Consider the following 11,325-nt stretch of genomic DNA (forward strand, 5'->3'; position numbering starts at 1 on the left):
ACTCCTGCCGGTTGGTTGGCGCAGGTTCTCAGTGCCCTATCAAGTATGCCATCAGGGCCTGAAGCCTTGCGAGATTTTACTCTCTTGAAAGATGTTCTGATGTCAGCCTCTGAGACAGAAATCAAGAGGTTTCCAGATGCTGCAGGGATTTGCACAGGTGTAGTTATAGGAAATACTAACCTAAAAACACTGAGTTGCAACAGACTATAAATTATGTGGCTCATGACATGTAGGCAATTTAACAATCCAAATCACTTAAGAAACACTCACATGGATTATATATTATATAATATTTATTATATGTTATAAAATTTTGCTTTAAAATTGAAGTACTAATTGTAGTTTCTATTCAGATTTCTTATTTAATGTGCAGAAGATTCTCGAGTTTGACGACATAATGTGCTTCAAATTATTTTACAGCAGTTACTGGTCTTGGAGACTCAATACAAGTGTATTTAGTTTATATTCAACTAAATGTTTATTTTAAAACATCTAGTCCTCTACAAATTAAATTTGCATTTATTATTAAAACTAATGGGTATGCTTTCTGGGATTCATGTGTTCCACTGCTTAGGAACAGCAAGCTTTAGTCTTGGCATTAGCGATGCGTTATGCTTTAAATTATCATTGTAATAAGATTTCTGAGATTTTCAGCAAAATCGAGATAGCGCGCGATGCAAGTTCATGCAGTTCTGGAGAAAAGTAAAATTCAAGTATCACTACTGTTTTTGAAGCTTTCCCAAATCAAGACAACGGTGCAAAGCATGGATTTAAATACATCTAAGGCTTGAACACTATACAATTGCTTTTGACTCTTGGCATGTAACCTTACTCTAAATTCCTTTCTCTTCTGAAACTGAAGTAAGTCATTTCATCTGAAGCCCTGTTCAAATATTACCTATTTTTATCCTCACAACATAGTACAATTAGTCCATTCTTCATCATGGCTTGTCTGTATCTCAATTCAATTTACATATCTTTAAGCATGTCATTATATAAGAAAGACAAGACTGCTTTTGCACCTCTCATACAGTAGCTATTTAGCTACAGGTCATTGCCAGATAACAGTAGGGTTCTGTTCCTGAAAACTGTTCATAACCCAAATAGCTTGTAAGTCAGAAATGCAGCTGTGAACTGAGGTCTCACAAGGCAAAAGATGCCTTCAGAGGTACTTGTCGCATTGTAGGTTCTATGGAGAAGCATTTTAAGTTTCATTTTGCAATTCTTAATGATAAATCAGATGTTAACAAATTTAGCCTGAACTTGTCTCAGGTAATAATATTATTTTAAAAGATTTTACAACACATGAGCTTTTAAGTGCTATTTATGGTAAAGGCACTGCTGCTGGCCTAGTCAGTGTGTCCAGGTAGGGATCATGAAAAGGACAGCGTGTCAACTAGATTGTATTCTTTTTGGGTTCAATATGGCAAAATTTCATTTGGTGTCAAGAACAGTTGCTTTCAGCTCTGCAATAGCCAGCAAATTCATCCCTCTGATCTGCAGAACACTTATTCCTATAGATGCATTGCTCATAAGTTTGGCATTTATAAACGGTAGAGGACCTGTAATGGTAAAAAACCCTCCCTTGTTTTGTCATCTGCAACCTCAACTATTCATTGAATAGTTGGATAGTTGAATGCTGCTCTTGCAGGACGTGGGAAGGCAGGGAGACCTCCAGTGTCCCTGATGACTTTACCTGCAAGAAGTGCGTCCTGCTGCAGCTTCTAACACTCCAAATGGACTGGATGAAATCTGGAACATTCAGGAGGCTGAGGCGGTGATAGATAGGACATGTAGAGATGTAGTTACACTCAGGGTGCAGCACACAAGAGGCTGGGTGGCAGTCAGAAAGGGAAAGGGGTTAAACAGCCAGTGCAGAGCACCCCTGTGGCCATCCCCCTCAAGAACAGGTACAGGTTTCCCCTGTTTCCCATTCCTATGAAACGTTTGTAAGCAGAAATGTCGAAAAGTGAAGAAGCAATTACCAATAATTTATATGGGAAAATTTTTTTGAGCGTTCCCAGAACCAAAAAAAAATCTACCAAATCATACTAAATAACACATAAAACCTAAAATAACACTAACATATAGTAAAAGCAGGAATGATATGATAAGTACACAGCCTATATAAAGTAGAAATATTGTATGTACGGTGTAGTTTCACTTATCAAATTTGGGAAGACAGCGAGCCAAAATCGATTTGGAGAAAAAAAATCGGCACGTACCCGCATGCGCACACAACTGCCCACACAAGGCTTCACGGTCATGGTAGTCTTTCTCAGGGTAAACAGACGTATAAAGCAGGCGCCTTTTTCTCGTAAAAGCAAAAATTCTCTTTGGTTAGCGAAAACAGGTACTAATGTAGGTCTTTCATAACAGTAAGCTGTCGTAAAGCCATTTTAGATACTGTTGTGGAGGATGACCTACCAGAAAAAAGCCACAGTGGTCAGATCTGTGGCACTGAATCTGGCTCCACAAATGAGAAGGGAAGTGAGGAGAAGAGGTGACCTGTAGTGACATGGAATTCATTGGTTAGGGGAACAGAAAGGAGGTACTGTTGATGAGAATGATATTTCTGGATGGTGTGTTGCCTGCTGGGTGCCAGAGTCTGGGACATCTCGGATCAAGTTCTCAGCATTCTTAAGTGGGACAGTGAACAGACAGAAATTGTGGTCTATTCTGGTACTGATGACATAGGTAGGAAGAGTGACAAGGTTCTGCAAAGTGAGTTCAGGGAGTTAGGTGCTAACTTAGACAGGATATCCAAAGTTTGATATCGTTGCCCATGACGCATGCCAGTGAGGTCAGAAATAGGAAGATCATACAGTTTAACATGTGGCCAAAGAGTTGGTGTAGGAGGGAGAGGATCAGATTTTTGGATCATTGGGCTCTCTTCTAGGGAAGGTGGGACCTGTATAAAAGGGATGGTTTGCACCTGAACAGGAGGGGGATTAATATCCTAATGTGAAGGTTGGCTAGTATTGCACGGGGCATTTAAACTAGAGTTGCAGGGGGATAGAAATCAGAACAGATGGTGGGGAGGTTGGTATCTTTTCCTTTTATTCTGACAAGCATATACAACCAGAATTGGTTTTACACATGAGCAGTTGGGCACGAAGGAGTGCAGTAGAACAAAGGGCAATACAGGCCCATAATTCTTTGAAAGTGACATCACAGGTAGATAGGGTCATAAAGAAAGCTTTTGGCACATTGACCTTCATGGATTAAATTTATTGAGTACAGGATTTGAGATGTTATGTTGAAGTTGTATAAGAAATTTGTGAGGTCTAATTTGGAGAATTGTGTGCAGTATTGTTCAGCTACCTACAATAATTAAGTAAATAAGTGTGAAAGAGTACAGAGAAGGTTTACAAGGATGTTGCCAGGACCGGAGGACCTGGGTTGTAAGTAAAGATTGGATAGGTTAGAACTTCATTGCCTAGAGCATAGAAGGTTGGGGGGAGATTTGCTAGAGGTATACAAAACTATGAGGGGCATAGATAGGGTAAATACAAGCAGGCATTTTATACTGAGGTTGGGTAAGATTGTGACTAAAAGTTATGAGTTAATGGTGAAGGTGAAATGTTTAAGGGGAGCATGAAGGTAAACTTTTTCACTCAGAGTGAAATTTTTTCTATAGAAATGGTTGGCCTTTCCCTTCTTCTGGGCAGTCTTTACAAGACAAGTGACCCCAGCCATTATCAATATTGTTTAGAGATTGCTTGGCATTCATTGGTCGTCACATAACTAGGACTTGTTATATGCACCACTGTTGATATGACCGTGCACCACCTACTCCCATAGCTTCACGTGACCTTGATTGGAGGTGGGGGGTCTAAGCAGGTGCTACATCTTGCCCAAGGATGACCTGCTGACTAGCAGAAGAAATGGGTGCCTTACACCTCCTATGGTAAAGTTGTATCTCTGCTAGGCAATTTAAATGGTTCGGCATGGACTAGATGGCCAAAGGACCTGTTTCTGTGCTGTAGTCTTCTGTGGCTCAATGAGTATAACGCTATACAACATATTGGCAGTATTAGCCCATTCAGCCCATTGAGTCAGCACCATCATTCCATCATAGCTGATTTATGGTCCCACTCAACCCCATTCTCCTGCCTTCTGCCCTTAACCTTGGACACCCTTAATAATAAAGAACCCATCTACCACTGCTTTAACTATACCCAATGACTTGGCCACCACAGCTGTCTGTGACAATGAATTCCACAGATTCATCATCCTCTGGCTAAATCAGGTGACTTTTAAAGCGTCAGCATTACATCCTTGCTTTTATATTCTAGTTCTCTCAAAATGAATGCTTACATTGGATTTGCCTTCTTCACCAACTCAACTTGCAAGTTAACCTTCAGGGAATTCTGCATGAAGACTCCCAAGTCCCTTTTCACCTCTGATTTCTGAATTTTCTCCCCATTTAGAAAAATGTCTAACCTTTATTCCTTTTACCAAAGTGATGACTTCCCTACACTATATTCCATTTGCCACTACAATGCCCATTCTAGCTATCTGTCTAAGTCTTTCTGCAGACCCCCTGCTTCCTCAACCCTACATAACCCTCCACCTATTTTTGTATCATCTGCAAGCCTGGTTACAAAGCCATGAATTCCGTCATTCAAACCATTGACATATAACATGGAAGATATGGTCCCAGCACCAATGCCTGTTGAACATCACTAGTTACAGGCAGCCAACCAGAAAAGGCCCCCTTTATTCCCACTCCTTGTCTCCTTGTTTTTCAATGATCTGATTTCCAATCTGTGTGTTTCTCCTCAGATTCTAAATAAAATCTGTCCTGACAGTCACAGAGCAGGCACTATTTACCTGTTAACATGATTATTTATTTTGTTTAAAAGATCTCATCTGACTTAAAATAGAATAAATTGCATTCTTCCACTTAAATATATTTTAATTTTCTCTTTGGCGTGTGTAAAAGGGCTACTGGAAATGTATTACCCATGAGCTACTTTTACCTGTAAGAGATCCTATCAAGGAAACAGCAAAAATGATTGCAAATTGATTCAAATAAATAATCCAGAGTATTTTGTATTAAATTACTGTTGTACTTTATGTAATAAATTATACTGAACACAAAAATCATCAATGACTATCAATACTAGTGATAATAAAATCTAACGGCAATTGGGGTACCCAATAATAAAAGTTTCCTTGAAAGGGTAAGAAATGCTGATAAAACATGCCCCAGCATAAACCTAGAGTACATTTCATTATTCTGATTCTGATCACCCTCTTGACACAAGTCAGGAAGAAACATTGCAAAGACCAGATGTGTTGCCCACATCTGTTTTACCATGAGTTATTCTGGGCTCCACAGTTTGAAAGATATGTTGAGCTTCTACACCTTAAACTTACCAGAGAGGATCTAAATTCAAGCTTTAAATTAAATTGTGTTCCTGAACGTTCAAAGATTGAGTAAAGTTTAAAATTCAAAGCAGGTGCAGCAGTATCAGTCGTAGGAGGAACAAAATTAACATTTCAGATCAGGAAGTGAAATTAGTTGTTATTCAGTGTTAGGTAGATTGCCTGGCATAGTAGAACAATAGGCGGAATCAGAATTGAATGAGAATCAGAATCATGCTTATTATCACTGACATATGTCTTGAAATTTGTTGTTTTGTGGAGGCATTACTGTGTAAGACATAATCATTTATGATAGCGAGAGGCCAAAAGACAAATAATAAGGTAGCATTCATGGGTTAATGGTATGTTCAGAAATCTGATGGCAGATGGGAAGGAGCTATTTTTAAAATGTTGAGTATGGATCTTCTAGCTCCTGTACCTTCTCCTTGATGGTAGTAATGCGAAAAGGGCACGTCCTGGGTGTTGAGGGTCCCCAATGATGGCAGCAAACTTCTTGAGGCACTGCCTTCTGAAGATGTCCTTGATGGTCGAAGTTGATTGAATCTACACGCCTTTGCAACATCTTTTCATCATGTGCATTGGAGCTTCTGTTCCAGGTGGTGATTCAACCAGTCAGAATGAGCTCCATGGTACAGCTATAGAAATTTGCTACTAAATTTCCTCAAAAATCATCAAAGTTCGGATACGTTCACAATATTACAGTGAGCAGTTGGATTTATTTTTATCTGCTCAGGAACAAATAAATTCATGTATGAAGCAGCTAAAGATGGTTGAGCCCAGACTGTATTGAAGATTTCCTATAGTTTATTTTATTAAGGAGGCAAGTTACGGGAAGAATATTATCAACAAAGAGGTATAAATAGGTTAAAGGAGTGAGCAAAATTGTAGTGGGTGAATGTAACATAGTAGAATAAGGTTATTCTTTTTTTGTAGGAAGAAGGGAAACATTTTGTTCAAATGGAGGGGAGCTAAGGAATCAGAATGTTCTCATATCTGAAACTTAAAAACACTTACAGTTGTTAGAACAAGAAATACTAACAGCAGAATATAATATATAAAAATAAATAATCCAGTAATTGATGGATATGATCAAACTCTGCAATCTTACAGCTATTCAGCCATTTACACAAGATATTCTGTAGATGCTGGAAATCCAGAGTAACAAATGTAAAATGCTGGAGGAACTCAGCAGGTCAGGCAATACCTATGGAAAGGAATAAAATAAAGAGTTGTCATTTCAGTCTGAAACACCATCAACTCCCACTACACTTCCAGCTAGATCTGCTCTAAGCTAGAGTAGATCTCTCCATGGTAATTCCATGAAGCTCACCCAACCTGCTCACCATTTGTCAGAGAGTTTGACTATACCCAAATGCCTCTGACTCTGGAAGCCACATTAATAATTTGATACACAGGAGCTATTCTAATAAACTTAAAGTCTTAAGTTACCTGAAAATTGTCAGACTCCCTGAAACTATTTTTTTCCAGTGAAACCTGCAGCCAGTACACCCTTCAAGACTAACAGCACAATTTCTTGGTGTTACTGCTAGGAAATCACAGGAATTTGATATGCTAATATCAGCATGTAGTTCGTAAGATCTAGTCAACGAGTTCCTGACTTCTGCCTTTGCATGGGAGTCTCCATAGTCCTGGCATTTATGCAAGCAAATGCCAGAAAAAAATGAGACTAATCACAAAAGCTATTGAAATACCTCATTCCTAGGAAACAAGAATTCAAGAAGCCAGCAGTTACGTACCAGCTATACAACACTAATTAGCCTTCACATGGCTCATGCAGATTTCTGGGCTCCACACTGCAGGAGGTACAATATATTTTAAGCTTTGGGGGATGATGGGAGAGAAAAGTGTGGTTTAGATTTACCAAAATGTTTTGAATTTTCTTATAAAAATGTAAATCAATATAGAAAATTTGTTAATTTTAACACTGTCAATCTTAGACTTGTTAACCAAAAGCCTCAAGCAATCTTAGGTAAAGACAAGTACATGATCACAAGTCAGTGCTGCCCTGTTGCATGACAGAGCTGGCTCATGGACTAATCTCTTATTTCTGAGTGTCTTTGTGTTGATATACTGTTAGGAACACTTTATTTCAGCATACCTCTTGTCAAAACCATTAATTTATTTTTTAATTTTAATGCATTTTGAAGCTGGCATGATTTAGATACATCTCTAGAATATACACTAAAAGATTTAAAGTCTGTCCTTTTGATAACGTAAAATTAATGTCAACTCATCAATGCTACTTACTGTCAGCATCACAGATAAAATGCTGGAGGAACTCAGCAGGCCAGGCAGCATCTATTGAAAAGGGTAAACAGTCGATGTTTCAGTTCAAGACCCTTCGTCAGGACTGGAGTAAAGAGATGAGAAGTCGGAGTAAGAGGTGAGGGAGGGGAGGAAGAAGTACAAGGTGATAGGTGAAACCGGGACGGGTGAAAGTGAAGAGCTGGGAAGTCGATTGGTGAAAAAGATCATGGCTGGGGAAGGGGGAATCTGATAGCAAAGGACAAAAGCATGTTACTGTCCGCATGTTTGGTTTATTTTGTGGAATATAGGTGACTAACTGCAGTCTTTTTTTTCCAGATTATTCTGATATTGTTTATGTTAATGTAGAAGGAGATTATCAAGGTCATACTTAATGTTGAATTTTATGTTTAGAAAGCAACAGAAAATGGAATTAGTAATTTTCTATTTAAACCGAGCATGAGTTCCACCATGGGAAAACAAGTGCAGTAGACATTTTCTAACTATTCTCAGCTATGCCATTGTAGGGTGTGATCTTTTATTTTGGATTTTTGAATGTGGATCCAGTCAAGCAAGGGTAGTTAACTATTCTGTGGAGATAATGAACACAGTCTAGTGGAAGCTAAAGAACACAATACAACAGGCTAAGCTTTTACCAACTACTTGAATCATTTGTTTTTGCAAAAACTCTGTTGCCAGTCCTGCCGACTTCCAAGAAATCTTGCTTGAAACAGTCAATGAGTTTCCATTTCATGGATTTTTCAGTCTATTAATCTAGTTCCCATTTTTTGGCTTGTTTATTGTTTATCTGTAATTGCATATTACATAAGTGAATCACTAAATCTTCATTCTACAAACGTTTGTATACACAAACGTTTTCACTCTTCCAAAACATCTTCTCAGTTTTCAACATAAACTTGAATCTATTATCTATCTACCCACTCCATTATCTGAACATTTTTATAAAGTCTTAGTTTTATATCACTCTTGTAAAATGAGCCAGTCATTACATTTTTTTTGCAATATTACACAAAGCATTCCACTTGTTTTGGGGTTTATATGAATCTGAAATTACAACCTTCTTGGTAAATAATAACTACCTTCTTTAAAGACAGTTTTTTTTTAATACTATTAGGGATACTGTACTTGGCAAAAATAAATTGCATAGAAAAGCACTTTTTAAGATCAATGTTTTCAACTCTTGTTAGTTATAGAAATGAAGCATTTTCTCCAGTTTATTTTAATAAAACAATTTAGTATTATTGTTGATGAAGTCTTTGCTTGATCTTAATCCAGTTTTAGTAGGCTCTATTTAATATTTAAAAACTAATTCTAGTATGTATGAAGTGTCACTTTAAATGCCATGCATACTGATGATGCTGATATAAATAATCCCACCTGAACATATTACACTCAGAACTTGTATAAAATTAATAATTTATTTGAAATATTTGGATCACATTTTCAAGGAATTTCTACCTTGCATATTATACCAATTATAATGTCTTTACAATCATCACAATATTTTTTAGAATACTCAAAAAGTGGATGGCAGATTAAGTAATAATTTAGCAATCTTGCAGATGCTGGAAACCTTGATAACACACACAAAATGTTGGAGGAGCTAGTCAGGCAGCATCGATGGAGGGGAATAAACAGTCAATGCTTTGGATGAAGACCTTTCATCTGAACTGCAGCTGAAGGGGGCAGAAGCCAGAAAGGCTGATTACAGATTTGATTGATTGGAAATTTAAAGTGCAAAGCTGTTAAAGAGCTAGTGGTATTATAGAGGTTTTCCTAATATATGATGCATGCATTGTTTTTTTATTATTTTAGGGAATTGGCATTGAATTTTACTACCTTCCTCACCTTTTTAGAGGTGGAGTATTGATCAGGATGAAATCATAATCTATTGTGTTAACCCTTTACCTCATAACAACAAATAAGGTGTAACATAACAAGTAAGTGAAATAAGTTAATAAAATTAACGTCTGTTAGAAATCTTCCTCTTAATTCTTCAGCAAAATTAACATTTACAAAGAATTTCTCTTGCGGAGTATTTGCATTTGAGCAAGCAAGTGGCTGCCACGTTTTTGTCATTAGTCAGTCCAAGCTTTCTTTCATAGAGCCATTATTAAGGTGGCATTTTCCACATGCAATCGCATTTCTTCCCTTATGAAAACCAATAAAGATGTACAACAGAGGGTATTGTTGTAAAATGTATAAAGCCCTAGGGGGTGCATTCATTTGACAGCTGCTTCACAATTCTTAACAAAGCAAATGTCAAAGTTGTCGAGCCTGTCATATGAAAATGATCCATGTAGCCGTGGTCTCCTTTTCCCTGAATAATAAACCGCTGTCTACTTTGCAGTTGCAGTGTCAAAATTTGCAATCTATTGTAAATATTTTATGTCTGTCTATAAAAGCAATTGGTACCAGGCTTAACTGTTCACAGTCCCATGTTTATTACTGAGCCAGTGTATTTCATATAGCAGGTTACCACATGCCACTACATCTTTTAAGAGACCACCATCATCCATTATTATTGACACACAGTGTACATTGCTGCTGGATAATGTGGAATGCACTCATTTGCTGAATCCAGTAGAATTTTCACATATCCTTCATTGAAAGGAGTAAGCTATCACAATAAGTACAATGCAGAGGGATATTTCTATCATATGCTGTCTCTGTGTGAGGCCATGTCACAGTATCCACATTGTCATCTATCTCTGTACTACACTTTAAATATTGAAAGTGTCTAATATATCAGCAAAATACAGATCCAGTGATATTTTGAACTTGTTCCTTGAATGATGAATCTCCAACATTTGTCTCACTGACGTCTGACTATCATTTCCTAATGTCTCATACAACAATTTATTGAATCCTTGAAAAAATTCTGATTCTGAGATACATCCTGTGATGCACTGGGACACATCATCGGTGATGTAACCTGGGGTCTTCGGGTGTTTCGCGTCTTTCAACATTATACACACTCGCCCAGGAGTAAACAAAAGTATTTCAAAATTTATTGAAAATTGGTTGCTGCTGGTGTCATAATTACAGCTTCTTTCTTAAAATTGAATGCAGTACCACCTATTGAACTAATCATGCTAAAGAATGTACTGACACTAATTCATTTAAACGATTGGCATACTGTGACTCTGCAAAGACTGGCAGGCAGGATTCCTTAAATAGGGGTTATGGTAGATCACCAGCGTACTGCTGTCTGACATGATTTTTTTTTCCTATGATAGACTTGATCAAACTTCAGATAACATATGGTGCTGCTAGTAATTGGAAAATTGACAGACTTGTCAGGAAGCTTTGGGATAGAGAGCATAAAATGCAGAGACATAAAATGCTTGTGAAGTAAGGTTTATAGTTACTTCAATTGACTGAAATAACTGAGTAAAAGAACATTTTGTATCACTGCATCAATTTGGTGTTATTAGTTTGAGATAATTAATACTTTTATAAACCTTATTTTCAATATCTTGAATATCTTTTCGAATCAACATTGAATTAATCAAGGAAATTATCTTTTGATTACATTGTGACAATCATCAAAAGAGAAATTAAAAAGAAGGTTCCTCAGGATGCTAACATGTTAGATCAATATATCGTATTTAAAGATATAAGTGATACCCAAGTATTACAGCA

At 37.3% G+C, this 11,325-nt stretch overlaps 1 protein-coding gene across 2 annotated transcripts in view; it reads left to right on the plus strand.

Annotated features, from left to right (window-relative positions):
• phf14 (PHD finger protein 14) overlaps positions 1-11,325 on the plus strand; it is a 252,389-nt gene that overhangs the window by 238,168 nt on the left and 2,896 nt on the right. Inside the window, exon 18 of one of the 2 annotated variants that reach the window (XR_009512717.1) lies at positions 9,496-9,620. The exons of the other annotated variant lie outside the window; for it this stretch is intronic. The gene's annotated coding sequence lies outside the window, so the exon portion shown is untranslated. The remainder of the gene's footprint in view (positions 1-9,495; positions 9,621-11,325) is intronic. 2 annotated transcript variants of the gene reach the window in all.

Source organism: Hypanus sabinus, chromosome 6 (genome assembly GCF_030144855.1).
Source record: "Hypanus sabinus isolate sHypSab1 chromosome 6, sHypSab1.hap1, whole genome shotgun sequence".
NCBI classification, from domain to species: domain Eukaryota; kingdom Metazoa; phylum Chordata; class Chondrichthyes; order Myliobatiformes; family Dasyatidae; genus Hypanus; species Hypanus sabinus.